The 27,412-nt window shown below is 38.7% G+C and overlaps 1 pseudogene; it reads right to left on the bottom strand.

Annotated features, from left to right (window-relative positions):
* Positions 1-13,377: 13,377 nt before the first annotated feature.
* Positions 13,378-27,017, bottom strand: LOC136178912 (uncharacterized; annotated as a pseudogene).
* Positions 27,018-27,412: the final 395 nt, after the last annotated feature.

Genomic DNA, 27,412 nt, shown 5'->3' with positions numbered 1-27,412 from the left:
AATACATATTTAACTCTGAGAAACATGTATTAGCTAGTTCTAATTGACTTCACAGAGGGATTAGCTTGCTACCGGGCTAGTTACATTAGCTACCTAACTTTCAAGCATTATCTACTTTGTGATTCATTTTGAGTAGTTATTTGATGGCACTTTGATAATATGCAGATTATCTTAATATAACATTGAGTAAGGTCTCGACCTGCTCTTTTGTAAAGTGTCTTGAGATGACACTTGTTATGATTTGGTGCTATACAAAATGTGTAGTTAGTAGCTGAGTATTTAATTCCCTCAGTGTCTCATCAGCAGCTGTAACCACAGAGACTCTGATCAAACAGGAATCATCAGAATCCATCTGACATGAAGCTGTGGTTTGAATCCCACTTCCCTCCTCTTTGAAGAGTAGTCAGATATCTGTGTTCAGGTTTTTGTACAGCCTCTTCTACACTTTGTATCACTGTGTTTCTAAAGCACAGTAGTAGAGAGCTGTGTCTTCAGGGGTTAGCTTTCTAATGGTCAGTTCAGTTGAGCTGCGTGATGTTTGAGATTCATATCGTTCATCTGGAATATATTCAAGACTGTTTACATCTCTTGTTCCTTTCCAGAGTATAAACTGAGGTGCCTGGAGGTCAGAATGATGTCTGTACCAGTAGAGATCAACATAATCTGTTGTTGTCTCATAGTTACATCTGAGTGTGACAGATTCTCCTTCTGTTCCACTGACTTCATCGACTGCAGGATAGATTTTGTCTCCAGCTGTTAGTCCTGTAAAACATAGAGAAAATGATAACATTAGATTAAATATTGTTCAAGAGACTGAGAAGATGAGACAGTGGAAAATATCAGTTGTTCGGTCTTACTGCAAGAACAAAATAATTCAAATGTTCATAGATTTCTGCTCAGAACTTAAAAACACTGAAGACATGTTGTGCTTTATATCTTACCAAAGAAAAGAGCAGCCAGAATAATCCAAAGCCAAATTTCCATTTCTAAAACCAGGTTTAAATCAACAGGAGGAACTCTCTGATGTTCAATGTTCACTGTGTTGAAGTGTTCTCTTTACAGCAGCAGCTGGTATTAATATAATGTTTGAACACAGTAGTTCATTACCTGGTCAATAATGTCTCCCCCTGGAGGAATTGTAAAAATGTAGTGCAGAAATTCTAGAAGTGACATCCTGGAACGCGTCTCTGAACTGCATACTGGAACACATTTAAAATGTTCTGAACCTGATGCACATGTTAATGAATTTATATATAATCCATTCTTACTATTATTACACAAATGAAAATAGATCAAATCATTTTTAAAATATCAAAGTCAACACATAAAGAAGAAATGAGGACACAGGGTTGAACCATGTGGTACACAGTAATCAATCATGTGTTTCTAGATGTTTACAGGGATAATTTATTCAGAAATTTGATACCAAACTATCGATGAATTGCCCTAAAGAATTAATATGAAAAAGCAACATATCAGACGTACTGTTCAGATATTGTATATTTATGTCAAGTATTGTTTGGATATTCTGAAATACTTTAATCCTGGGGCCTGTTTCAGTAAGCAGGTTTTTAACAAACACTGAGTCAGTTAACCATGACATGAGGGAAACTGGGTTTTCCTCATTCTTTCATTCAGTCCGTATCACGTGAATATTAGTGAAGATTCACCGCTTTGTCTGAATAAAAATCCAGGTTGTTTTAATGTTATATGTTAGGAAGGCTATAGCGTATAAAAAGAACATTTGATAATGCACTTTCAAATTAATTAGGCTAAGTTTACTTTGTCAAATATGAATAAAATAAGGTTGGCTCCCACCATGAGCCTAGTTTGTTCTTATAGCCTATTTCATTTAGAGCTGTTTTAAAGTCGCTTTTCTCCTGCTTAATTGCATCTTCATGTCAATAAATGTTAGTTTAAACACCATTACACTGGTTTTTATCTGCAAAACTATTATTCTGATTAAATATTAGATGAATAGACTTCATTACATGCTGACGCGAGCAGCAGTTTTCTCCTTCACCACTTCTTTCTCTCCTGTGCTGCTGCAGCAGTGTTACTTTTTCTTTCTTTCTTAAAACTGGTTTATATTTGTAGTGTGTCTGCATGAAGATGTAGAAAGGTTATATTTCCAGATGGTTAAAGTAAGAGGATCTCTTTTTTGTCACCTGTTGCCATGGCTCCATTAATGTTGGCTTTTTATAGTAGTGGTGCACACGCTGAACACCGAGTGAACCTACTCAGAGTTGATTTAACTCAAATCAGCTGATCTGGAACCCAAAACTCAGAGTTTCCCATCTGAGGGTAAATCAACTCAGAGCTCAGAGTTAGAGTTTGTTGAACCTTCTTTCTGAAACGTCCCCTTGGTCTCAGTGGGCGTGGCCAGAGAAACACCTTATTTAAAACTTTAACTTGTTTTTAACTGGAGGCCATTGTGAGTTCTCTCACATTTACAGAGGTGAGGTGCTGGAAAGGAAGAACTAGTATGAGTTGGTGCCGAGTTGTTTCGGTCTGATGCTCCCTCTAGTGGATGTTGTGGAGTATTGTGTTGTCTTCTCTCCAGAGGTTTTTGTACAGAGTTGTGGTGTTTCCTGTCACTGTGGGCTTCACAGCACAGTAGTACACAGCAGAGTCAGTCAGTGCAGCAGAGGAGATCTGTAGATCCAGATGTTTTTTATCCTGCCTCATAGTAACAGACAGTCCAGAGACTGGATCTGATATAAGTCGTCCTGTTGATGAGTGAGAGATGATGAACTCTGGTTGTTTTCCTGGATATTGTTGATACCAGAAGAAAGAATCACTGCCAACAGCTTGTTTGGAGTAACTGTATGACAGAGTGACGGTGCTGTCTTCTAAACTGTGCTCTTCATTCTTAACTGGAGTGAGATCTTCACAGCTGATACCTAAAAAATAATAAGTAAAATAAATTATTCAAAGTCACATGTCATTGAATATTTTAATAAACAAACATAAATCTACATCTAACATATTTAATGTTATAATGACAGCTGCTGTCTAAACTGAAATACTCTTTATTTTCAAAATCACAACACACTGTCCATTTATTACATACATACCTATGAGAGCTGAGAAGAACAAAATAACAGTGAGTTGTTCCATGTTTGTAGAGGTGAGATGCTGTAACTGAATGTTCAGTATGATTCAGTTTTGTGAGTAGAGTTTGGTCTGATGTTCACAGCTGGAATCAAACAGTTCTCTGTCATCAAACACCTCTGCAGTCATTGGGAGGAGACTCATCTGTTGAACTAGTTTCATTTCTGAATTGAGAAACATCAAGCCTTCATCATGACATACCATAGAAGTTTATCAGTGTGTGACTCCCTCTAGTGGATGTTGTGGAGTATTGTGTTGTCTTCTCTCCAGAGGTTTTTGTACAGAGTTGTGGTGTTTCCTGTCACTGTGGGCTTCACAGCACAGTAGTACACAGCAGAGTCAGTCAGTGCAGCAGAGGAGATCTGTAGATCCAGATGGTTCTTTCCAGACACCTTAGTCGAGAACTCTGAGTCTGATTTGAGAGATTCTGCTGGTGTTGAAGAATTACGCCCAGAGATATACAGAATAAACTCTGGTGGTTTTCCTGGATGTTGTTGGTACCAGAAGAAATCATCACCACTAGAAACAGTCTTGGAGTATCTGTAGGACAGAGTTATAGTGCTGTCTTCTGAACCGAACTCTTCATTCTTGACTGGAGTGAGATCATCACAGATAACACCTGAAGGAACAATAACACTTACTGTCTTAATGTGATTTCCAGTAGGAACAAAGAAGTGCTTCTGATTCAAAATCATCTTTTTTAATGAATAAAGCTCTGTTATTCTTAATGACCTACCTGTTAATGTGAGCAGAAACAAAGTCACAAACCGACTCAAATATACTGAAAGCATCTTTAAACATAAAGAGTCTCCTCTTGTATAAAACACATTTGTGAAAGTTTCTCTTTTTAGTCGTTGAGTCACAGTTTGACTCCTCCCTTTAACCCCTCCCTCCACTCAACTCTAAAATCATCTTTGTTTGTCTCTTATGTAGGACTGTACTGTAGCTGAGGAATGAAACCACGCTGCAACAGGTCAAGAGATTTCCATTTGGAGAGACAGGACTGGAATTCAGAATTGATTCTAAAGTCAAAAATGCATATTCCCAGACAGAGAGAGAGAAAAGTGACTGAATATATGTACTAATTTAGTTGAGGTGTTGTAAATTTGCATGGTTCATGTATTTGCTGCAAATTTGGTGTTTATGCATTTGTCATGTCTCTCTGTTGCACAGTTTTAGATATGTTTTTAACATACTTTCTGATACGTGTGACAGCATCTGGCGTCAGCTTCTTTTTCAGACCTGCACAATGAAAGCGATACTACCTACAGATGCATCAAACTCATTCTTCATTACACAGACTAATGAAGGCAACATTCAACAAATAATTAATCTAATACCTCTCAGGCTAAAGATATGTTTGGATTAGATACTGAATTCATAAATAAGCATTCTCCACTTGTAAAGCCCCTAACACACATCATAGGTGACGGTAAAGTTTTGGGAGCAGTATTTCTAGACCTGAAAGAGGCCTTTGATACTGTAAACCATGACTTGATTTATAATACTCAAAACAATCTACATTTCTGTTATCAAGCTCTCAGGTGATTTAAGTCATGTCTGGAATTTTGAAAGCAATGAGTTAAAATCAATAGTTCAATATCATCGCCCCAACACTGTAATGTTGGCGTACCACAAGGATCCATTCTGGGGCCGCTGCTCTTTTTCCTATACATTAACCAACTACCAGACAGCTTTGAAGATGTTTGTTGCCAGTTGTATGTCAACGATGCAATCATCCACGTATCATCAAAGACCCCATGACAGGCTGCTGAGTTGTTAAATAGGCAATTGGTCGGTGTGTCATAACAGATAAAAAGTGACGTCTTAACTCTAAACTGTGCTCCTCCTTGAAATGTAAGAAAAGCTCAAGTTTTGATATTTCAATCAGACTATGAAAAGTATGTTTGAACAGTGACTCCCTCTAGTGGATGTTGTGAAGTATTGTGTTGTCTTCTCTCCAGAGGTTTTTGTACAGAGTTGTGGTGTTTCCTGTCACTGTGGGCTGCAGAGCACAGTAGTACACAGCAGAGTCAGTCAGCTGAAGCTTCTGGATCTTCAGAGGAACAGATTTCCCGTTGATTGTTGCATTAAATCTGTCTTCTGAGATCCCAAGAGCATTTTGTGACAATCCTGCATAACCTTTCCACAGGTACTTTGGGAAATCACCCATTTCTTGTCTGTACCAGAACAAATACAGGGTCGTTGAAATGGTCTCAACTTTACAGTCATTGTGACTGTGTCTCCTTCAGAAGCAAAGACATCTTCTGTTGGCTGGATCACTCTGTCTTCTCCTTTACACTCTGAGAAGAGAACAGAAAGAAGAAGAGATTAATTTTTGATTGATTAAAAAAAGGCTTGAGGTTAAATAAGTTACGAAGCGTTTAGAACAGACACACAAACAAGTGAGGAGTAAAGGAAATATGTTATGCTATAGCTTCTCACCAAATAGAAGAGCAGCTAGACTAATCCACAGCCAAAGTTCCATCTCTACAACAAGGTTTGAACCAACAGGAGACCTGATCTGATGTTCAGCCAGAAGTGTGAGAATAGTTCACTTTACAGCAGCTGTTACATATGAATGCTTGAACAGAGTGCTGTGGTGATCTTCCCCCTTGATTATGTTGCCTCTAGTGGAGATAAAAAATATTACAATTGTGTTGAAAAGTTACATCCAGCAAGTTTTTTCCAGACTCTATGGCCCTTCTTCAAACCAAATCCTCCTTCTCCTTCATCAAGGTGTAGGGTAGAAATACAGCGGCAGGCTTTAGGAAAAACTTCCCTCTCTCAGGTGGAAACAGGAACTGTATGTTACCATAGTTACTCAGCGGTATCTTGCGGGAACGGCTTTTTTTGTAGCTAATGCATTCTGTAAAAATATTTATGTAGCCTAGATTATTCTTCTTTTTCAGTTATATTAGTGTAGACTGGTAACAAAACTATTAGATTGAGCCTACATTGTTTATTGTAATTTATAATTTCAGTTAATTTATTGTAATTTCAACAGGGTGTCCTAAATTAATGCAAAGAGAAGGATAATATTGTTGAACATCAGAGCAGCAAAAAGTGTATTTTTTATTGTTGAATTGAGATTTCACAAAGACATCAAAAGTAGAAAAATAAGAAATAAATGTTCACAACAAAGTTGTCTGCAACATGATTTAATATTCTTTTGTTTTTGCAACAGTCCCTGTAAATATGAAACACAATAAATAAACATATATTTGATCCTCAATACAATACACATTTGAAGTTGTTAACGCCTGTATGAGGATATTAAATGTCTATCTTAGTTAGAGCAGTGTTTATAGCACTTGCACAGAACTCACAGGTTGCTTCATCCATAACGACCGGACACAATAGGCATTGCACGTGATCCGAAAGTCGGCATCGGTGCACACTCGCTGGTGGAGGGTTTTATAACCCACGACCACTCCCCGCTAATTGGTTTGGGACGGACTTAATATGGCGGACCCTCCGCGGGGACGCGCAAACGGAGGGGTAGTGCGTAGGAGTAGGGTGTAGTGGCCGGTTTGAAAAAGGGCCAATGAATGTCTTGAACAATTTTACAAGATCCATTAATCTAAACCAAAAAAAAGGAAACCTGATCAAATAATATTAACAATATCGCTGCCAGCATATAATTAAAAACTGAGAGGACCCAGGAATGAACCCTGTGGAACACCTCGAGAAATCGCAGCTTCCAATGAACAAAAGACAAACTTCTTTAATAAAGCGCAAGACAAAAGAATGCAGGAAGTTTACTGAGTTACTTTATTTAAATTATACAATTCAACAGTGGTGAAATTAAACACATGAGTAAATATGATGACAAACAAGATGTACTTTGTAGATAATTAATATTATATTCAGACCTTCAGTTTATCTTTAGAGCACAGAGAACAGTCCAGCCTACATCTCCATACCTACGGTTGAAGTTTATCAGTGTGTGACTCCCTCTAGTGGATGTTGTGGAGTATTGTGTTGTCTTCTCTCCAGAGGTTTTTGTACAGAGTTGTGGTGTTTCCTGTCACTGTGGGCCTCACAGCACAGTAGTACACAGCAGAGTCAGTCAGTGCAGCAGAGGAGATCTGTAGATTTACTCGTTTCTCCGTTTTGTTAATGTAAGCTGAGAAATCAGAATCTGTTGGATGAATCGATCCTCCCTCTGTGATGTAGAGCAGGAACTCTGGTCTGGATCTCTGGTTTTGTCTGTACCACTGGATGTTGTCAATAACACCATCATATGTACAGGTCAGGTTGATGTTTCCTCCCTCTTCAACCTTTTCTTCAGTTGTTTCTGGGTCTATGCTGTTCATGGAGCCCAGGGCTGCAAAATAAGTATTATACATGTCTGTTAGTCTGCAAGAGATTCAGACATCAAGAGACTGAAAATCAGTCCTCTACTTCATCAGTCATCTTTGATCATTTTGAGATTCATGAAGAAAACAAAAGTCTTTTTCTATCAGTGGAATTTGTAGCTCCCACAGATAAACATCTACTTTGAAATAGTTGTTCAGATATCTGGTCTAAACAGCAGGTGAAATTAGAGTTTGATGTGTGTTGTAACACTCACCTATAAAGTGAGAGCAAAGTAAAAAGAGGTAAAGCAGCATGTCTTTGGAGTTGTTGAAGACAAACAGACAGCAGATGAGTAATGTTCTTCTAAACTAAACAGCCTCTGTGCTGCACAGATGTTCTCCTCTACTTTGACATGATTTTAATTTGACTTCCTCAAACCTTTCTGCTCTGGAGATATATTCAATCTCATTGGTTTGCCTCAGTGGGCGGGGCCAGAGGAACACCTTATTTAGAACTTGAACTTGTTTTTAACTGGAGGCCATTGTGAGTTCTCCCACATTTACAGAGGTGAGGTGCTGTAAAGGAAGAACTAGTATGAGTTGGTGCTGAGTTGTTCGGTCTGATGTTCCCTCTAGTGGATGTTGTGGAGTATTGTGTTGTCTTCTCTCCAGAGGTTTTTGTACAGAGTTGTGGTGTTTCCTGTCACTGTGGGCCTCAGAGCACAGTAGTACACAGCAGAGTCAGTCAGCTGAAGCTTCTGGATCTTCAGAGGAACTGATGTCCCATTGATTGCAGCTTTATATCTTTCTATTGAGATCCCAGGAGCATTTTGTGAAAATCCTCCAGAGCCTTTCCACATGTACTTTGGGAAATCACCCATTTCTTGTCGATACCAGAACAAAGAGGGGGCTGTATCAGTTGTCTCAAATTTACAATCAAGTGTGACTGTGTCTCCTTCAGAAGCAAAGACATCTTCTGTTGATCCAGATTAAATATGATGACAAACCATCACATCATATTAACTTTTTGTATATTAAGAGCTTCATTTATATCTATAGTTTGCAAACCAAATTCATGTTACATTCAAACAGTTCTGGATATGTGGAGAGCGCCTATCAGAGATCTTCTTTATCATCACTACAAAACAGTCAACCCTACATCTCCATACCTACAGTTGATGTTTCACAGTCCGTGACTCCCTCTAGTGGTTGTTGTGGAGTATTGTGTTGTCTTCTCTCCAGAGGTTTTTGTACAGAGTTGTGGTGTTCCCTGTCACTGTGGGCTGCAGAGCACAGTAGGACACAGCAGAGTCAGTCAGTGCAGCAGAGGAGATCTGTAGATCCAGATGTTTTTTATCCTCCCTCACTGTAACAGACAGTCCAGAGACGGAAATGGAAAGTGGTCCTGTTGATGTTTGAGAGGCGATAAATTGTGGTTGTTTTCCTGGATGTTGTCGATACCAGAAGAAATAATCACGAGTTAACAGTTCAGAGTAACTGTATGACAGAGTAACAGTGCTGCCTTCTAAACTGTACTCGTCATTTTTAACTGGAGTGATGTCCCATTGATTGCAGCTTTATATCTTTCTATTGAGATCCCAGGAGCATTTTCTGAAAATCCTCCATAGCCTTTCCACATGTACTTTGGGAAATCACCCATTTCTTGTTGATACCAGAACAAATAGTGGGTCGTTGAGGTCTCAAATTTACAATCTAGTGTGACTGTGTCTCCTTCAGAAGCAAATACATCTTCTGTTGGCTGGATCACTCTGTCCTCTCCTTTACACTCTGAGAAAAATAGAACATGAGGAGGGAGAAATTAATTGTTGACAAAAATACTTACTAGATTAAAAAAGGTTAAATGATTTTTGAAGCAAAATATTCTGACACACAAACATGTACAGGATAATTAGAATAACATGCTTTGACTCTCACCAAAGAAAAGAGCAGCCAGAATAATCCACAGCCAAAGTTCCATCTCTACAACAAGGTTTGAACCAACATGAGACCCGAGCTGATGTTCAGCCAGAAGTGTTAGAATAGTTCACTTTACAGCAGCTGTTACATATGAATGCTTGAACAGAGTGCTGTGGTGATCTGCCCCCTTGATTATGTGTCCTCTAGTGGAGATAAAAAATATTACAATTGTGTTAAAGGTACTTCCAGCATGTGTTTTTTCAGACTCTGTGGAGGCCTTGTACATATTTACAAAATCCACTAATCTTAACAAACACAAAGGAAACCTCAATAAATCATTTTACCAATATCGCTGCCAGCATATAATTAAAAACTGAGAGGACCCGGGAATGAACCCTGTGGAACACCTCAAGAGATCGCAGCCCACAAAGAAAAAAATAGAAACTTCTTCAATAAAGATCAAGACAAAAGAAATCAACACCAGAATCTGTAATGCTGGCAGTTATCTGAGTTACTTTATTTAAATGATACAAGTCAACAATGGTCAAATTAAACACCAGAGTAACACACAAATATGATGAGGTATTGTTCATGGAAATAAAATCACAATGCACCTCATTCACAATAGTTTTGTTTTTAATGAAAACAACTTAGTTTCTATCAGCATTAAAAAATAATCCAGTATCAACACATCTAATAAAAGTTTATCAGTGTGTTACTTCCTCTAGTTGTGGAGTATTGTGTTGTCTTCTCTCCAGAGGTTTTTGTACAGAGTTGTGGTGTTTCCTGTCACTGTGGGCCTCACAGCACAGTAGTACACAGCAGAGTCAGTCAGTGCAGCAGAGGAGATCTGTAGATCCAGATGTATTTCATCCTCTCTCACTGTAACAGACAGTCCAGAGACTGGATCTGATAGAAGTCGTCCTGTTCCTAAGTGAGAGGCGATAAACTGTGGTTGTTTTCCTGGATGTTGTCGATACCAGAAGAAAATATCACCAGTTGACAGTTCAGGGTAACTGTATGAAGGAGTAACAGTGCTGCCTTCTGAACTGAACTCTTCATTCTTAACTGGAGTGAGCTCTTCATAGCTGGATTCTAGAAAAGAAGATATGATGCAGAATTGTATGTTATTGAAATTCAACTCTTAATGCAACACAATCCATCACACCTCAAAAATCTATTGTTTTAATTCAACTTCTTATAAAATGTAGATACATATTATGTCCCTAAGCATCACACATTTTCCTTTACATACATACTTATGAGAACTGAGAAGAACAAAATAACAGTGAGTTGTTCCATGTTTGTAGAGGTGAGATGCTGTAACTGAATGTTCAGTATGATTCAGTTTTGTGAGTAGAGTTTGGTTTGATGTTCACAGCTGGAATCAAACAGTTCTCTGTCATCAAACACCTCTGCAGTCATTGGGAGGAGACTCATCTGTTGGACTAGTTTCATTTCTGAATTGAGAAACATCAAGCCTTCATCATGACATACCATAGAAGTTTATCAGTGTGTGACTCCCTCTAGTGGATGTTGTGGAGTATTGTGTTGTCTTCTCTCCAGAGGTTTTTGTACAGAGTTGTGGTGTTTCCTGTCACTGTGGGCCTTAGAGCACAGTAGTACACAGCAGAGTCAGTCAGCTGAAGCTTCTGGATCTTCAGGGGAACTGATGTCCTGTTTATTGTAGCTTTAAATCTGTCTCCTGAGATCCCAGGAGCATTTTCTGAAAAGCCTGCATTGCCTCTCCAAAGGTACCTTGGGATTTCACCCATTTTTTGTCTGTACCAGAACAAAGAGGGGGTCGTTGAAGTCTCAAACTGACAATCAATTGTGACTGTGTCTCCTTCAGAAGCAAAGGCATCTTGTGTTGGCTGGATCACTCTGTCTTCTCCTTTACACTCTGAGAAGAGAACAGAAAGAGGAAGAGATTAATTTTTGACAAAAATGCTCACTAGGTTAAAAAAGTTACGTAGCTAGAGAATCAGACAAACAAACATGTACAGAGTAATCAGAATATGTTCTTTGACTCTCACCAAATAAAAGAGCAGCCAGAATAATCCACAGCCAAAGTCCCATCTCTACAACAAGGTTTAAACCAACAGGAGGAACTCTCTGATGTTCAACATTCAGTCTGTGATTTGTTTTCTTCTCAACAACAGTTTTTATTTCAAGAAGGGTTGAACTCATTGCTGCAGTAGTAATGCCGCCCTCTGGTGGAGATTGAAATTGCAGTTTTAACATTTAGGAAATGCTCCCAGCAGCAGGTTGTCATCATGTCAGCTTGTGTTTCTGTACAGAGTTGTAGTGTTTTCTGTTTTCTGGCATCCTGGTCGAAAGAGACGTTGTTGTCGGGAACATCCTGATGCAACCGCATTTTAATGACGCACATCAAGCTGCACTCCCGATACTCCCTCTGACTCTGACAGTAAAGTACTAGAAAGTTAAAAAACAAACAGGAGCAACTGCAACAGGCAGCCTGTGCACTGTCATCAGCAGCTGTAACCACAGAGACTCTGAGCAAACAGGAATCATCAGAATCCATCTGACATGAAGCTGTGGTTTGAATCCCACTTCCCTCCTCTTTGAAGAGTAGTCAGTTATCTGTGTTCAGGTTTTTGTACAGCCTCTTCTACACTTTGTATCACTGTGTTTCTAAAGCACAGTAGTAGAGAGCTGTGTCTTCAGGGGTTAGCTTTCTAATGGTCAGTTCAGTTGAGCTGCGTGATGTTTGAGATTCATATCGTTTATCTGGAATATATTCATAATTGCTATAATCTCTTGCTCCTTTCCAGAGTATAAACTGAGGTGCCTGGAGGTCAGAATGATGTCTGTACCAGTAGAGGTAAACATCATCGTATGTTGTCTCATAGTTACATCTGAGTGTGACAGATTCTCCTTCTGTTCCACTGACTTCATCGACTGCAGGATAGATTTTGTCTCCAGCTGTTAGTCCTGTAAAACGTAGAGAAAATGAAGCCATTAGATTAAATATTGTTCAAGAGACTGAGAAGATGAGACAGTGGAAAATATCAGTTGCTCGGTCTTACTGCAAGAACAAAATAATTCAAATGTTCATAGATTTCTGCTCAGAACTTAAAAACACTGAAGACATGTTGTGCTTTATATCTTACCAAAGAAAAGAGCAGCCAGAATAATCCAAAGCCAAATTTCCATTTCTAAAACCAGGTTTAAACCAACAGGAGGAACTCTCTGATGTTCAATGTTCACTGTGTTGAAGTGTTCTCTTTACAGCAGCAGCTGGTATTAATATAATGTTTGAACACAGTAGTTCATTACCTGGTCAATAATGTCTCCCCCTGGAGGAATTGTAAAAATGTAGTGCAGAAATTCTAGAAGTGACATCCTGGAACGCGTCTCTGAACTGCATACTGGAACACATTTAAAATGTTCTGAACCTGATGCACATGTTAATGAATTTATATATAATCCATTCTTACTATTATTACACAAATGAAAATAGATCAAATCATTTTTAAAATATCAAAGTCAACACATAAAGAAGAAATGAGGACACAGGGTTGAACCATGTGGTACACAGTAATCAATCATGTGTTTCTAGATGTTTACAGGGATAATTTATTCAGAAATTTGATACCAAACTATCGATGAATTGCCCTAAAGAATTAATATGAAAAAGCAACATATCAGACGTGCTGTTCAGATATTGTATATTTATGTCAAGTATTGTTTGGATATTCTGAAATACTTTAATCCTGGACAGTTCTGGAAATGTAGAAGATGCCAAGAAAAGAGTGGGTAACAAAATAACTGGTCCATTGGTTTAAGCATACATTTCAATAGATATGAAGATTTTATGTTTAATAAAAATGTAAAGTCTTTTTTATCCTGAGTACATCCATTTTATGTTTCTATCCACTGCGAATAATCTAGACCGCGTCAACACGTGCATGTAGATTTTTAAAGTGTGTGACTCCCTCTAGTGGATGTTGTGGAGTATTGTGTTGTCTTCTCTCCAGAGGTTTTTGTACAGAGTTGTGGTGTTTCCTGTCACTGTGGGCTTCAGAGCACAGTAGTACACAGCAGAGTCAGTCAGCTGAAGCTTCTGGATCTTCAGAGGAACTGATCTTAAAGTAGAATCCAGTGTGGATGAAAATCTCTCCTCAAACTCTTTCATTGTTTTCCCTTCTCCAAACTTAAAGCGGCTCAGTATGAATTTGGGGCTGTTGTTTCCATCCTATTTGTACCAGTAGAGATAATCATTTGATGAACTGCTGTTGTATTGACAGCCAAGAGTTACTGCCTCTCCTTCAGTAGCAGTCACATCTCCTTCTGGTTGCAGCACGTTGTCTGTTTGTGCCATACATTCTGTAAAACAGTAACAAATAGTATTAGTGTGTTGTTAAAGAATCATGTCAGTGTTGGATTGATATCAAAGAAACAGAGTTCATACCAAGACACACAGCAGCCAGCAACACTGAGATAACCAGAGACATCATATCTGCAGTGTTAATAACTCTGAGTTACAGAGAGTATAAAGAAGGCTGTGATCTCTGTGTTTAGTCCACATCAACTCTAAGTTAGAGGATTAGAAGGAGGAGCCTGATCACAGAGACAGGTCTCATTCACAGCCCTGTGTTATTCCCCGACTGACAACTTTACACTGATCATCTTTTACTGACACTCTGCTAACTTTTAATGATCTGTCTTGTAAGTTACCCTCCTGACCGATTCCAGTTTATAGTCAGTGACTCCCTCTAGTGGATGTTGTGGAGTATTGTGTTGTCTTCTCTCCAGAGGTTTTTGTACAGAGTTGTGGTGTTTCTTGTCACTGTGGGCCTCACAGCACAGTAGTACACAGCAGAGTCAGTCAGTGCAACAGAGGAGATGTTCATGTTGATTTCTTTTTGCTCCACTGAAATCTTTAATCCTGATCTAAGTGCATTTCCTATCGTTCCTGAAGCGCCGTGACCAACAAGGAGCTGTGGTTGTTTTCCTGGATGTTGTCGATACCAGAAGAAATAATCACCAGTTGACAGTTCAGAGTAACTGTATGACAGAGTAACAGTGCTGCCTTCTGAACTGAACTCTTCATTCTTAACTGGAGTGAGCTCTTCATAGCTGGATTCTAGAAAAGAAGATATGATACAGAATCGTATGTTATTGAAATTCAACTCTTCATGCAACACAATCCATCACACCTCAAAAATCTATTGTTTTAATTCAACTTCTTTTAAAATGTAGATACATATTATTTCCCTAAACACCCACATTTTCCTTTACATACATACTTATGAGAGTTGAGAAGATCAAAATAACAGAAGTGAAGAACAAGTATGAGTATGTTTGGTGAGCTGTTTGGTCTGATGTTCACAGCTTGATTTAAAGAGTTCTCTGTCATCAGGCTCCTCTGCAGTCAGGAGGAGGAGACTCTTTAAACTACTCTAATTCCTTACAGGTTTTATCACAACTGTATCATGAATGAAATAATCATAGGTTTATCAGTGTGTGACTCCCTCTAGTGGATGTTGTGGAGTATTGTGTTGTCTTCTCTCCAGAGGTTTTTGTACAGAGTTGTGGTGTTTCCTGTCACTGTGGGCCTCAGAGCACAGTAGTACACAGCAGAGTCAGTCAGCTGAAGCTTCTGGATCTTCAGAGGAACTGATGTCCCGTTTGTTGTAGCTTTAAATCTGTCTCCGGAGATCCCAGGAGCATTTTCTGAAATTCCTACATAGCTTTTCCACAGGTACTTTGGGAAATCACCCATTTCTTGTCTGTACCAGAACAAATAGAGGGTTGTGTCAGTGGTCTCAACTTTACAGTCAAGTGTGACTGTGTCTCCTTCAGAAGCAAAGACATCTTCTGTTGGCTGGATCACTCTGTCTTCTCCTTTACACTCTGAGAAGAGAACAGAAAGAGGAAGAGATTAATTGTTGATAAATGAAAAAAGGGCTTCAGGTTAAATAAGTTACCTAGCGTTAAGAACAAACACTCAAAATAGAAGGTCATAAACAATTGTTATGCTATAGTTTCTTTCTCACCAAAGAAAACAGCAGCCAGAATGATCCACAGCCAAAGTTCCATTTCTACAACAAGGTTTGAACCAACTGGAGGAACTCTCTGATGTTCAACATTCACAGAAAGATTACTTTTCTTCTCATTAACAGTTTTTATCAACAGAGTGGTTCAACACAGTGCAGAAGCATTCGCCCTCTAGTGGAGGTTCAAAGTTTGGCATTACATTGTGTACAAACGGCTTTCAGCAGTTTGTCAGTTTGTGTTTTTGTACAGATTTGTGGTTTGAGGCATGAGGAAATTATTTCTGAGACTGTAACGTCATCTGGTGAGAATGACAGGAAGAGCTGGGTATCGTCAGCATACGAGTGGTATGAGAAGCTCAGTAGACTGGCCCCTCTAAAGCGTGACTGATTTGGCTCATATTCTAGACTCATTTTCTTTTATATATGTGATGCTCATGTGAATCCTCCCTCAGTGTCTCATCAGCAGCTGTAACCACAGAGACTCTGATCAAACAGGAATCATCAGAATCCATCTGACATGAAGCTGTGGTTTGAATCCCACTTCCCTCTTCTTTGAAGAGTAGTCAGATATCTGTGTTCAGGTTTTTGTACATGCTCGTCTACACTTTGTATCAGTGTTTCTAAAGCATAGTAGTAGAGAGCTGTGTCTTCAGGGGTTAGCTCTCATGGTCATTTCAATTGAGTAGAGGTAAACATATTCTGATGTTGTCTCATAGTTACATGTAAGTGTGACAGATTCTCCTTCTGTTCCTCTGACTTCATCGACTGTAGGATAGATTTTGTCTCCAACTGCTGATCCTGTAAAAAGTGTAGGAATGGACACCATGAGTCTAAACATTGTTAGTGAGGCTGAAGGGAAGACAGTGAATAGTGTCAACTCTATAGTTATAGTCAGAACAGACACATGTCAACAGTTCAGAGATTCCTGCTCTGAACTCCAGTTTACTTATTTAATAAATAGAATCATTAATATGTGTAGTTCTTTTTATCTCACCTTAGGAAAGAGCAGCCAGAAAAATCCACAGCCAAAGTTCCATCTCTACAACAAGGTTTGAACCAACAGGAGAACCGAGCTGATGTTCAGCCAGAAGTGTGAGAATAGTTCACTTTAGCAGCTGTTACACATGAATGCTTGAACAGAGTGCTGAGGTAATCTTCCCCCTTGATAATGTTGCCTCTAGTGGAGATAAAAAATATTACAATTGTGTATAAAAGGGACTTCCAGCAAGTTTTTGTCCGGACTCTATGAAGGCTTTGAACAGTTTTACAAGACCAATTAATCTAAACCAAAAGAAAGGAAACCTGATCAAATAATTTAAAAATATTATGGTCAGCATATAATTAAAAATTGAGAGGACCCAGGAATGAACCCTGTGGAACACCTCAAGAAATTAAAGCCCACAAAGAACAAAAGAGAAACTTCTTTAATAAATATGAAGACAAAAGAAATCAACACCAGAATCTGTAATGCAGGCTGTTTACTAAGTTACTTTATTTAAATGATACACTTCAACAGTGGTAAAATTAAACACCAGAGTAGATATGATGATAAACAAGCTGTACTTTGTAGATAATTAATATTATATTCAGAGTAGTATTAGTTTATCTCCTGTCAGAGAGCCTCTTTATCATCACTACAAAACAGTCGAGCCAACATCTCCATACCTACAGTTGAAGTTTCACAGTGTGTGCCTCCCTCTAGTGGATGTTGTGGAGTATTGTGTTGTCTTCTCTCCAGAGGTTTTTGTACAGAGTTGTGGTGTTTCCTGTCACTGTGGGCCTCAGAGCACAGTAGTACACAGCAGAGTCAGTCAGTGCAGCAGAGGAGATCTCCAGATTTACTCGTTTTCTCCGTTTTGTTAATGTAAGCTGAGAAATCAGAATCTGTTGGATGAATCGATCCTCCCTCTGTGATGTAGAGCAGGAACTCTGGTCTGGATCTCTGGTTTTGTCTGTACCACTGGATGTTGTAGATTTGACCATCATATGTACAGGTCAGGTTGATGTTTCCTCCCTCTTCAACTTTTTCTTCAGTTGTTTCTGGGTTTATGCTGTTCATGGAGCCCAGGGCTGCAAAATAAGTATTATACATATCTGTTAGTCTGCAAGAGATTCAGACATCAAGAGACTGAAAATCAGTCCTCTACTTCATCAGTCATCTTTGATCATTTTGAGATTCATGAAGAAAACAAAAGCCTTTTTCTATCAGTGGAATTTGTAGCTCCCACAGATAAACATCTACTTTGAAATAGTTGTTCAGATATCTGGTCTAAACAGCAGGTGAAATTAGAGTTTGATGTGTGTTGTAACACTCACCTATAAAGTGAAAGCAAAGTAAAAAGAGGTAAAGCAGCATGTCTTTGGAGTTGTTGAAGACAAACAGACAGCAGATGAGTAATGTTCTTCTAAACTAAACAGCCTCTGTGCTGCACAGATGTTCTCCTCTACTTTGACATGATTTTAATTTGACTTCCTCAAACTTTTCTGCTCTGGTGATACAGACAATCTCATTGGTTTGCCTCAGTGGGCGGGGCCAGAGGAACACCTTATTTAGAACTTTAACCTGTTTTTAACTGGAGGCCATTGTGAGTTCTCCCACATTTACAGAGGTGAGGTGCTGTAAAGGAAGAACTAGTATGAGTTGGTGCCGAGTTGTTCGGTCTGATGTTCACAGCTTGATTAAAAGAGTTCTCAATCAATCTTTATTTGTATAGCACCAATTCATAACAAATGTTATCTGAAGACACTTTACAAAAGAACAGGTTAAAGACCTTACTCATTGTTATATTACAAAGACCCAGTTCTCTGTCATAAGGCTCCTCTGCAGTCAGTAGGAGGAGACTCATATCAAATCATTTTCATTTCTGAAGAGTTTTATCACAACTGTATCATGAGGGAAAATAATCTAGACTGTATCAACGCATACAACTAAAGTTCATCAGTGTGACTCCCTCTAGTGGATGTTGTGGAGTATTGCGTTGTCTTCTCTCCAGAGGTTTTTGTACAGAGTTGTGGTGTTTCCTGTCACTGTGGGCTGCAGAGCACAGTAGTACACAGCAGAGTCAGTCAGCTGAAGCTTCTGGATCTTCAGAGGAACTGATTTCCCGTTGATTGTTGCATTAAATCTGTCTTCTGAGATCCCAAGAGCATTTTGTGACAATCCTGCATAACCTTTCCACAGGTACTTTGGGAAATCACCCATTTCTTGTCGATACCAGAACAAATAGGGGGTCGTTGAGGTCTCAAATTTACAATCTAGTGTGACTGTGTCTCCTTCAGAAGCAAAGACATCTTCTGTTGGCTGGATCACTCTGTCTTCTCCTTTACACTCTGAGAAGAGAACAGAAAGAGGAAGAGATGAATTGTTGATTGATTAAAAAAAGGATTGAGGTTAAATACGTTATGTAGCTTTTAAAACAGACACTCAAACAAGTGAGGAGTAAAGGAAATATGTTATGCTATAGTTTCTCACCAAATAGAAGAGCAGCCAGAATAATCCACAGCCAAAGTTCCATCTCTACAACAAGGTTTAAACCAACAGGAGACCTGATCTGATGTTCAGCCAGAAGTGTGAGAATAGTTCACTTTACAGCAGCTGTTACATATGAATGCTTGAACAGAGTGCTGTGGTGATCTTCCCCCTTGATTATGTTGCCTCTAGTGGAGATAAAAAATATTACAATTGTGTTTAAAAGTTACATCCAGTAAGTTTTTTCCAGACTCTATGGCCCTTTTTCAAACCAAACCCTCCTTCTCCTTCATCAAGGTGTAGGGTAAAAATACAGCGGCAGGCTTTAGGAAAAACTTCCCTCTCTCAGGTGGAAACAGGAACTGTATGTTACCATGGTTACTCAACGGTATCTTGCGGGAACGACTTTTTTTTGTAGCTAAAGCATTCTGTAAAAATATTTATGTAGCCTAGATTATTCTTCTTTTTCAGTTATATTAGTGTAGACTGGTAACAAAACTATTAGATTGAGCCTACATTGTTTATTGTAATTTATAATTTCAGTTAATTTATTGTAATTTCATAGAACAGGGTGTCCTAAATTAATGCAAAGACAAGGATAATATTGTTGAACATCAGAACATCAAAAAGTGTATTTTTTATTGTTGAATTGAGATTTCACAAAGACATCAAAAGTAGAAAAAAAAGAAATAAATGTTCACAACAAAGTTGTCTGCAACGTGATTTAATATTCTTTTGTTTTTGCAACAGTCCCTGTAAATATGAAACACAATAAATAAACATATATTTGATCCTCAATACAATACACCTTTGAAGTTGTTAACGCCTGTATGAGGATATTAAATGTCTATCTTAGTTAGAGCAGTGTTTATAGGCACTTGCACAAAACTCACAGGTTGCTTCATCCATAACGACCGGACACAATAGGCATTGCACGTGATCCGAAAGTCGGCATTGGTGCACACTCGCTGGTGGAGGGTTTTATAACCCACTACCACTCCCCGCTAATTGGTTTGGGACGGACTTAACATGGCGGACCCTCCACGGGGACGCGCAAACGGAGGGGTAGTGCGTAGGGGTAGGGTGTAGTGGCCAGTTTGAAAAAGGGCCAATGAATGTCTTGAACAATTTTACAAGATCCATTAATCTAAACCAAAACAAAGGAAACCTGATCAAATAATATTAACAATATCGCTGCCAGCATATAATTAAAAACTGAGAGGACCCAGGAATGAACCCTGTGGAATACCTCGAGAAATCGCAGCTTCCAATGAACAGAAGACAAACTTCTTTAATAAAGCAGAAGACAAAAGAATGCAGGAAGTTTACTGAGTTACTTTATTTAAATTATACAATTCAACAGTGGTGAAATTAAACACATGAGTAAATATGATGACAAACAAGATGTACTTTGTAGATAATTAATATTATATTCAGACCTTCAGTTTATCTTTAGAGCACAGAAAACAGTCCAGCCTACATCTCCATACTACGGTTGAAGTTTATCAGTGTGTGACTCCCTCTAGTGGATGTTGTGGAGTATTGTGTTGTCTTCTCTCCAGAGGTTTTTGTACAGAGTTGTGGTGTTTCCTGTCACTGTGGGCCTCACAGCACAGTAGTACACAGCAGAGTCAGTCAGTGCAGCAGAGGAGATCTGTAGATCCAGATGTATTTCATCCTCTCTCACTGTAACAGACAGTCCAGAGACTGGATCTGATAGAAGTCGTCCTGTTCCTGAGTGAGAGATGATGAACTGTGGTTGTTTTCCTGGATATTGTTGATACCAGTAAAATTCATCTCCAGCTGTTGTTTGTTGTGAGTATCTGTAGGACAGAGTAACAGTACTGTTCTCTAAACTGTACTGTTCATTCTTCTCTGGAGCGACTTCTTTACAGCTGATACCTGGAGAAAGAATGAACATTTTGGTAATTTGTGTTTTTCAAACTAGAAGATTTATTGTTCTGCAGATAAAATGTGGGTTATTTTCATGCTCCTATATCCAACATACCTGATATAATGAAAATATATAGTAGTGAAAAGACACATAGATGCAGTGACTGCATGCTGAATGAAGTAATGTGTCAGTGTCATGTATTGCAGTGTGCTGAATATTAAAGTTCCTTTTCTTTGTATAGTTCAGTAACAGTTTCGCTCCTCCTTGAAATGTAAGTTTTGATATTTCGATCAGACTTTGAAAAGTATGTTTGAACAGTGACTCCCTCTAGTGGATGTTGTGGAGTATTGTGTTGTCTTCTCTCCAGAGGTTTTTGTACAGAGTTGTGGTGTTTCCTGTCACTGTGGGCTCCAGAGCACAGTAGTACACAGCAGAGTCAGTCAGCTGAAGCTTCTGGATCTTCAGAGGAACTTATGTCCCGTTGATTGCAGCATTAAATCTGTCTGTCTGGAACTCAGAAGCTTTTTCTGCTTTGTCTGAGTAAGATTTCAACATGTATCTCGGAAAATCATTACATTTTTGTCGATACCAGAACAGAGTGGGGCTTGTTCTAGTGGTCTCAAATGTACAATCAAGTGTGACTATGTCTCCTTCAGAAGCAAAGACATCTTCTGTTGGCTGGATCACTCTGTCTTCTCCTTTACACTCTGAGAAGAGAACAGAAAGAAGATATTTATTGTTTAATGATTCTATAAATGAATATTTAGGATTCTAGTTAACTTGCCTGAGAATCATACACACAAACATGTACAGAGTAATCAGAATATGTTCTTTGTCTCTCACCTAATAAAAGAGCAGCCAGAATAATCCACAGCCAAAGTTCCATCTCTACAACAAGGTTTAAACCAACAGGAGGAACTCTCTGATGTTCAACATTCAGTCTGTGATTTGTTTTCTTCTCAACAACAGTTTTTTTTTCAAGAAGGGTTGAACTCATTGCTGCAGTAGTAATGCCGCCCTCTGGTGGAGATTGAAATTGCAGTTTTAACATTTAGGAAATGCTCCCAGCAGCAGGTTGTCATCATGTCAGCTTGTGTTTCTGTACAGAGTTGTAGTGTTTTCTGTTTTCTGGCATCCTGGTCCAAAGAGACGTTGTTGTCGGGAACATCCTGATGCAACCGCATTTTAATGACGCACATCAAGCTGCACTCCCGATACTCCCTCTGACTCTGACAGTAAAGTACTAGAAAGTAAAAAAACAAACAGGAGCAACTGCAACAGGCAGCCTGTGCACTGTCATCAGCAGCTGTAACCACAGAGACTCTGATCAAACAGGAATCATCAGAATCCATCTGACATGAAGCTGTGGTTTGAATCCCACTTCCCTCCTCTTTGAAGAGTAGTCAGTTATCTGTGTTCAGGTTTTTGTACAGCCTCTTCTACACTTTGTATCACTGTGTTTCTAAAGCACAGTAGTAGAGAGCTGTGTCTTCAGGGGTTAGCTTTCTAATGGTCAGTTCAGTTGAGCTGGGTGATGTTTGAGATTCATATCGTTTATCTGGAATATATTCATAATTGCTATAATCTCTGGCTCCTTTCCGGAGTATAAACTGAGGTGCCTGGAGGTCAGAATGATGTCTGTACCAGTAGAGGTAAACATCATCGTATGTTGTCTCATAGTTACATCTGAGTGTGACAGATTCTCCTTCTGTTCCACTGACTTCATCGACTGCAGGATAGATTTTGTCTCCAGCTGTTAGTCCTGTAAAAGATAGAGAAAATGAAGCCATTAGATTAAATATTGTTCAAGAGACTGAGAAGATGAGACAGTGGAAAATATCAGTTGTTCAGTCTTACTGCAAGAACAAAATAATTCAAATGTTCATAGATTTCTGCTCAGAACTTAAAAACACTGAAGACATGTTGTGCTTTATATCTTACCAAAGAAAAGAGCAGCCAGAATAATCCAAAGCCAAATTTCCATTTCTAAAACCAGGTTTAAACCAACAGGAGGAACTCTCTGATGTTCAATGTTCACTGTGTTGAAGTGTTCTCTTTACAGCAGCAGCTGGTATTAATATAATGTTTGAACACAGTAGTTCATTACCTGGTCAATAATGTCTCCCCCTGGAGGAATTGTAAAAATGTAGTGCAGAAATTCTAGAAGTGACATCCTGGAACGCGTCTCTGAACTGCATACTGGAACACATTTAAAATGTTCTGAACCTGATGCACATGTTAATGAATTTATATATAATCCATTCTTACTATTATTACACAAATGAAAATAGATCAAATCATTTTTAAAATATCAAAGTCAACACATAAAGAAGAAATGAGGACACAGGGTTGAACCATGTGGTACACAGTAATCAATCATGTGTTTCTAGATGTTTACAGGGATAATTTATTCAGAAATTTGATACCAAACTATCGATGAATTGCCCTAAAGAATGAATATGAAAAAGCAACATATCAGACGTACTGTTCAGATATTGTATATTTATGTCAAGTATTGTTTGGATATTCTGAAATACTTTAATCCTGGGGCCTGTTTCAGTAAGCAGGTTTTTAACAAACACTGAGTCAGTTAACCATGACATGAGGGAAACTGGGTTTTCCTCATTCTTTCATTCAGTCCGTATCACGTGAATATTAGTGAAGATTCACCGCTTTGTCTGAATAAAAATCCAGGTTGTTTTAATGTTGTATGTTAGGAAGGCTATAGCGTATAAAAAGAACATTTGATAATGCACTTTCAAATTAATTAGGCTAAGTTTACTTTGTCAAATATGAATAAAATAAGGTTGGCTCCCACCATGAGCATAGTTTGTTCTTATAGCCTATTTCATTTTGTTCTGTTTTAAAGTCGCTTTTCTCTTACTTAATTGCATCTTCATGTCAATAAATGTTAGTTTAAACACCATTACTCTGGTTTTTATCTGCAAAACTATTATTCAGATTAAATATTAGATGAATAGACTTCATTACATGCTGACGCGAGCAGCAGTTTTCTCCTTCACCACTTCTTTCTCTCCTGTGCTGCTGCAGCAGTGTTACTTTTTCTTTCTTTCTTAAAACTGGTTTATATTTGTAGTGTGTCTGCATGAAGATGTAATAGGTTATATTTCCAGATGGTTAAAGTAAGAGGATCTCTTTTTTGTCACCTGTTGCCATGGCTCCATTAATGTTGTCTTTTTATAGTAGTGGTGCACACGCTGAACACCGAGTGAACCTACTCAGAGTTGATTTAACTCAAATCAGCTGATCTGGAACCCAAAACTCAGAGTTTCCCACCTGAGGGTAAATCAACTCAGAGCTCAGAGTTAGAGTTTGTTGAACCTTCTTTCTGAAACGGGCCCTTGGTCTCAGTGGGCGTGGCCAGAGAAACACCTTATTTAAAACTTTAACTTGTTTTTAACTGGAGGCCATTGTGAGTTCTCCCACATTTACAGAGGTGAGGTGCTGTAAAGGAAGAACTAGTATGAGTTGGTGCTGAGTTGTTTCGGTCTGATGCTCCCTCTAGTGGATGTTGTGGAGTATTGTGTTGTCTTCTCTCCAGAGGTTTTTGTACAGAGTTGTGGTGTTTCCTGTCACTGTGGGCCTCAGAGCACAGTAGTACACAGCAGAGTCAGTCAGTGCAGCAGAGGAGATCTGTAGATCAACACGATCCTTTTCTTCAGAGAGTCGTGTCCAAAACCTTTTCTCTGATTTCAGAGATTCTGCTGTTTTTGTGAAGTTCAACCCTGAGATGAACATGATGAACTGTGGTTGTTTTCCTGGATATTGTCGATACCAGAAAAAATAATCACTGCCATCAGCTTGTTTGGAGTAACTGTAGGACAGAGTGACGGTGCTGTCTTCTAAACTGTGCTCTTCATTCTTAACTGGAGTGAGTTCTTCACAGCTGACACCTAAAAAAGAATAAGTAAAATAAATTATTCAAAGTCACATGTCATTGAATCTTTTAATAAGTAAACATAAATCTACATCTAACATATTTAATGTTATAATGACAGCTGCTGTCCAAACTGAAATACTCTTTATTTTCAAAATCACAACACACTGTCCATTTATTACATACATACCTATGAGAGCTGAGAAGAACAAAATAACAGTGAGTTGTTCCATGTTTGTAGAGGTGAGATGCTGTAACTGAATGTTCAGTATGATTCAGTTTTGTGAGTAGAGTTTGGTCTGATGTTCACAGCTGGAATCAAACAGTTCTCTGTCATCAAACACCTCTGCAGTCATTGGGAGGAGACTCATCTGTTGAACTAGTTTCATTTCTGAATTGAGAAACATCAAGCCTTCATCATGACATACCATAGAAGTTTATCAGTGTGTGACTCCCTCTAGTGGATGTTGTGGAGTATTGTGTTGTCTTCTCTCCAGAGGTTTTTGTACAGAGTTGTGGTGTTTCCTGTCACTGTGGGCCTCACAGCACAGTAGTACACAGCAGAGTCAGTCAGTGCAGCAGAGGAGATCTGTAGATCCAGATGGTTCTTTCCAGACACCTTAGTCGAGAACTCTGAGTCTGATTTGAGAGATTCTGCTGGTCTTGAAGAATTACGCCCAGAGATATACAGAATAAACTCTGGTGGTTTTCCTGGATGTTGTTGGTACCAGAAGAAATCATCACCACTAGAAACAGTCTTGGAGTATCTGTAGGACAGAGTTATAGTGCTGTCTTCTGAACCGAACACTTCATTCTTGACTGGAGTGAGATCATCACAGATAACACCTGAAGGAACAATAACACTTACTGTCTTAATGTGATTTCCAGTAGGAACAAAGAAGTGCTTCTGATTCAAAATCATCTTTTTTAATGAATAAAGCTCTGTTATTCTTAATGACCTACCTGTTAATGTGAGCAGAAACAAAGTCACAAACTGACTCAAATATACTGAAAGCATCTTTAAACATAAAGAGTCTCCTTTTCTATGAACCATATTTGTGAAAGTTTGTCTTTTTGGTCGTTGAGTCACAGTTTGACTCCTCCCTTTAACCCCTCACTCCACTCAACTCTAAAATCATCTTTGTTTGTCTCTTATGTAGGACTGTACTGTAGCTGAGGAATGAAACCACGCTGCAACAGGTCAAGAGATTTCCATTTGGAGAGACAGGACTGGAATTCAGAATTGATTCTAAAGTCAAAAATGCATATTCCCAGAAAGAGAGAGAGAAAAGTGACTGAATATATGTACTAATTTAGTTGAGGTGTTGTAAATTTGCATGGTTCATGTATTTGCTGCAAATTTGGTGTTTATGCATTTGTCATGTCTCTCTGTTGCACAGTTTTAGATATGTTTTTAACATACTTTCTGATACGTGTGACAGCATCTGGCGTCAGCTTCTTTTTCAGACCTGCACAATGAAAGCGATACTACCTACAAATGCATCAAACTCATTCTTCATTACACAGACTAATGAAGGCAACATTCAACAAATAATTAATCTAATACCTCTCAGGCTAAAGATATGTTTGGATTAGATACTGAGTTTTGGGAGCAGTATTTCTAGACCTGAAAGAGGCCTTTGATACTGTAAACCATGACTTGATTTATAATACTCAAAAAAATCTACATTTCTGTAATCAAGCTCTCAGGTGATTTAATCATGTCTGGAATTTTGAAAGCAATGAGTTAAAATCAATAGTTCAATATCATCCCCTCAACACTGTAATGTTGGCGTACCACAAGGATCCATTCTGGGGCCGCTGCTCTTTTTCCTATACATTAACCAACTACCAGACAGCTGTGAAGATGTTTGTTGCCAGTTGTATGTCAACGATGCAATCATCCACGTATCATCAAAGACCCCATGACAGGCTGCTGAGTTGTTCAATAGGCAATTGGTCAGTGTGTCATAACAGATAAAAAGTGACATCTTAACTCTAAACTGTGCTCCTCCTTGAAATGTAAGAAAAGCTCAAGTTTTGATATTTCAATCAGACTATGAAAAGTATGTTTGAACAGTGACTCCCTCTAGTGGATGTTGTGGAGTATTATGTTGTCTTCTCTCCAGAGGTTTTTGTACAGAGTTGTGGTGTTTCCTGTCACTGTGGGCTGCAGAGCACAGTAGTACACAGCAGAGTCAGTCAGTGCAGCAGAGGAGATCTCCAGATGAAACTCATTAGATTGTTTGTCATGTCTTGTGGACAACTTCTCTGTTTTCTCTGAATATCCTCCTATAAGATGTTGTGGAGATGAACCTGATTTCTGCTGATACCAGTAGAGGTAGTTGGCAGAGCCTGAATAGTTGCAGGAGAGAGTCACATCGTCTCCATCAACAGCCATCATTACCTCTCTGAATGGTGTCACTAATTCCTCAGAGGATCCTAAAAAGAAAGACATATATTTCACTGTGACTGTAGTTGTCTATCTGGACACACATGTTTCATGTCTTAGATCTTATTACGTCTTCTTAGTACTTACCAGTATGAAAGAATACTATCATCATCCAAACCAAAGGAAGCTGCATTGTTGTTCCTGTGATAAATGAACAGTAGAGAGAACACAGCAGCTCTTCTGTTCCAGAGTGACACTGTTCATATTCATTTGTGTAGCTCCTCCTCTTAACACTAACATCTCAAATGTAGTAACATAGGGGCATCTATGACTGGATTAAGATAAGATCTGTTCATCAATAACAACAAAAAAGAAACTAGACTAATTTATTTTAAATCAAAATA

The sequence above is a fragment of the Labrus bergylta genome, chromosome 4, assembly GCF_963930695.1.
Source record: "Labrus bergylta chromosome 4, fLabBer1.1, whole genome shotgun sequence".
Taxonomy (NCBI): domain Eukaryota; kingdom Metazoa; phylum Chordata; class Actinopteri; order Labriformes; family Labridae; genus Labrus; species Labrus bergylta.
The sequence above is the reverse complement of the archived record's forward strand: the minus strand, read 5'-3'. Positions and strand labels throughout refer to the sequence as shown.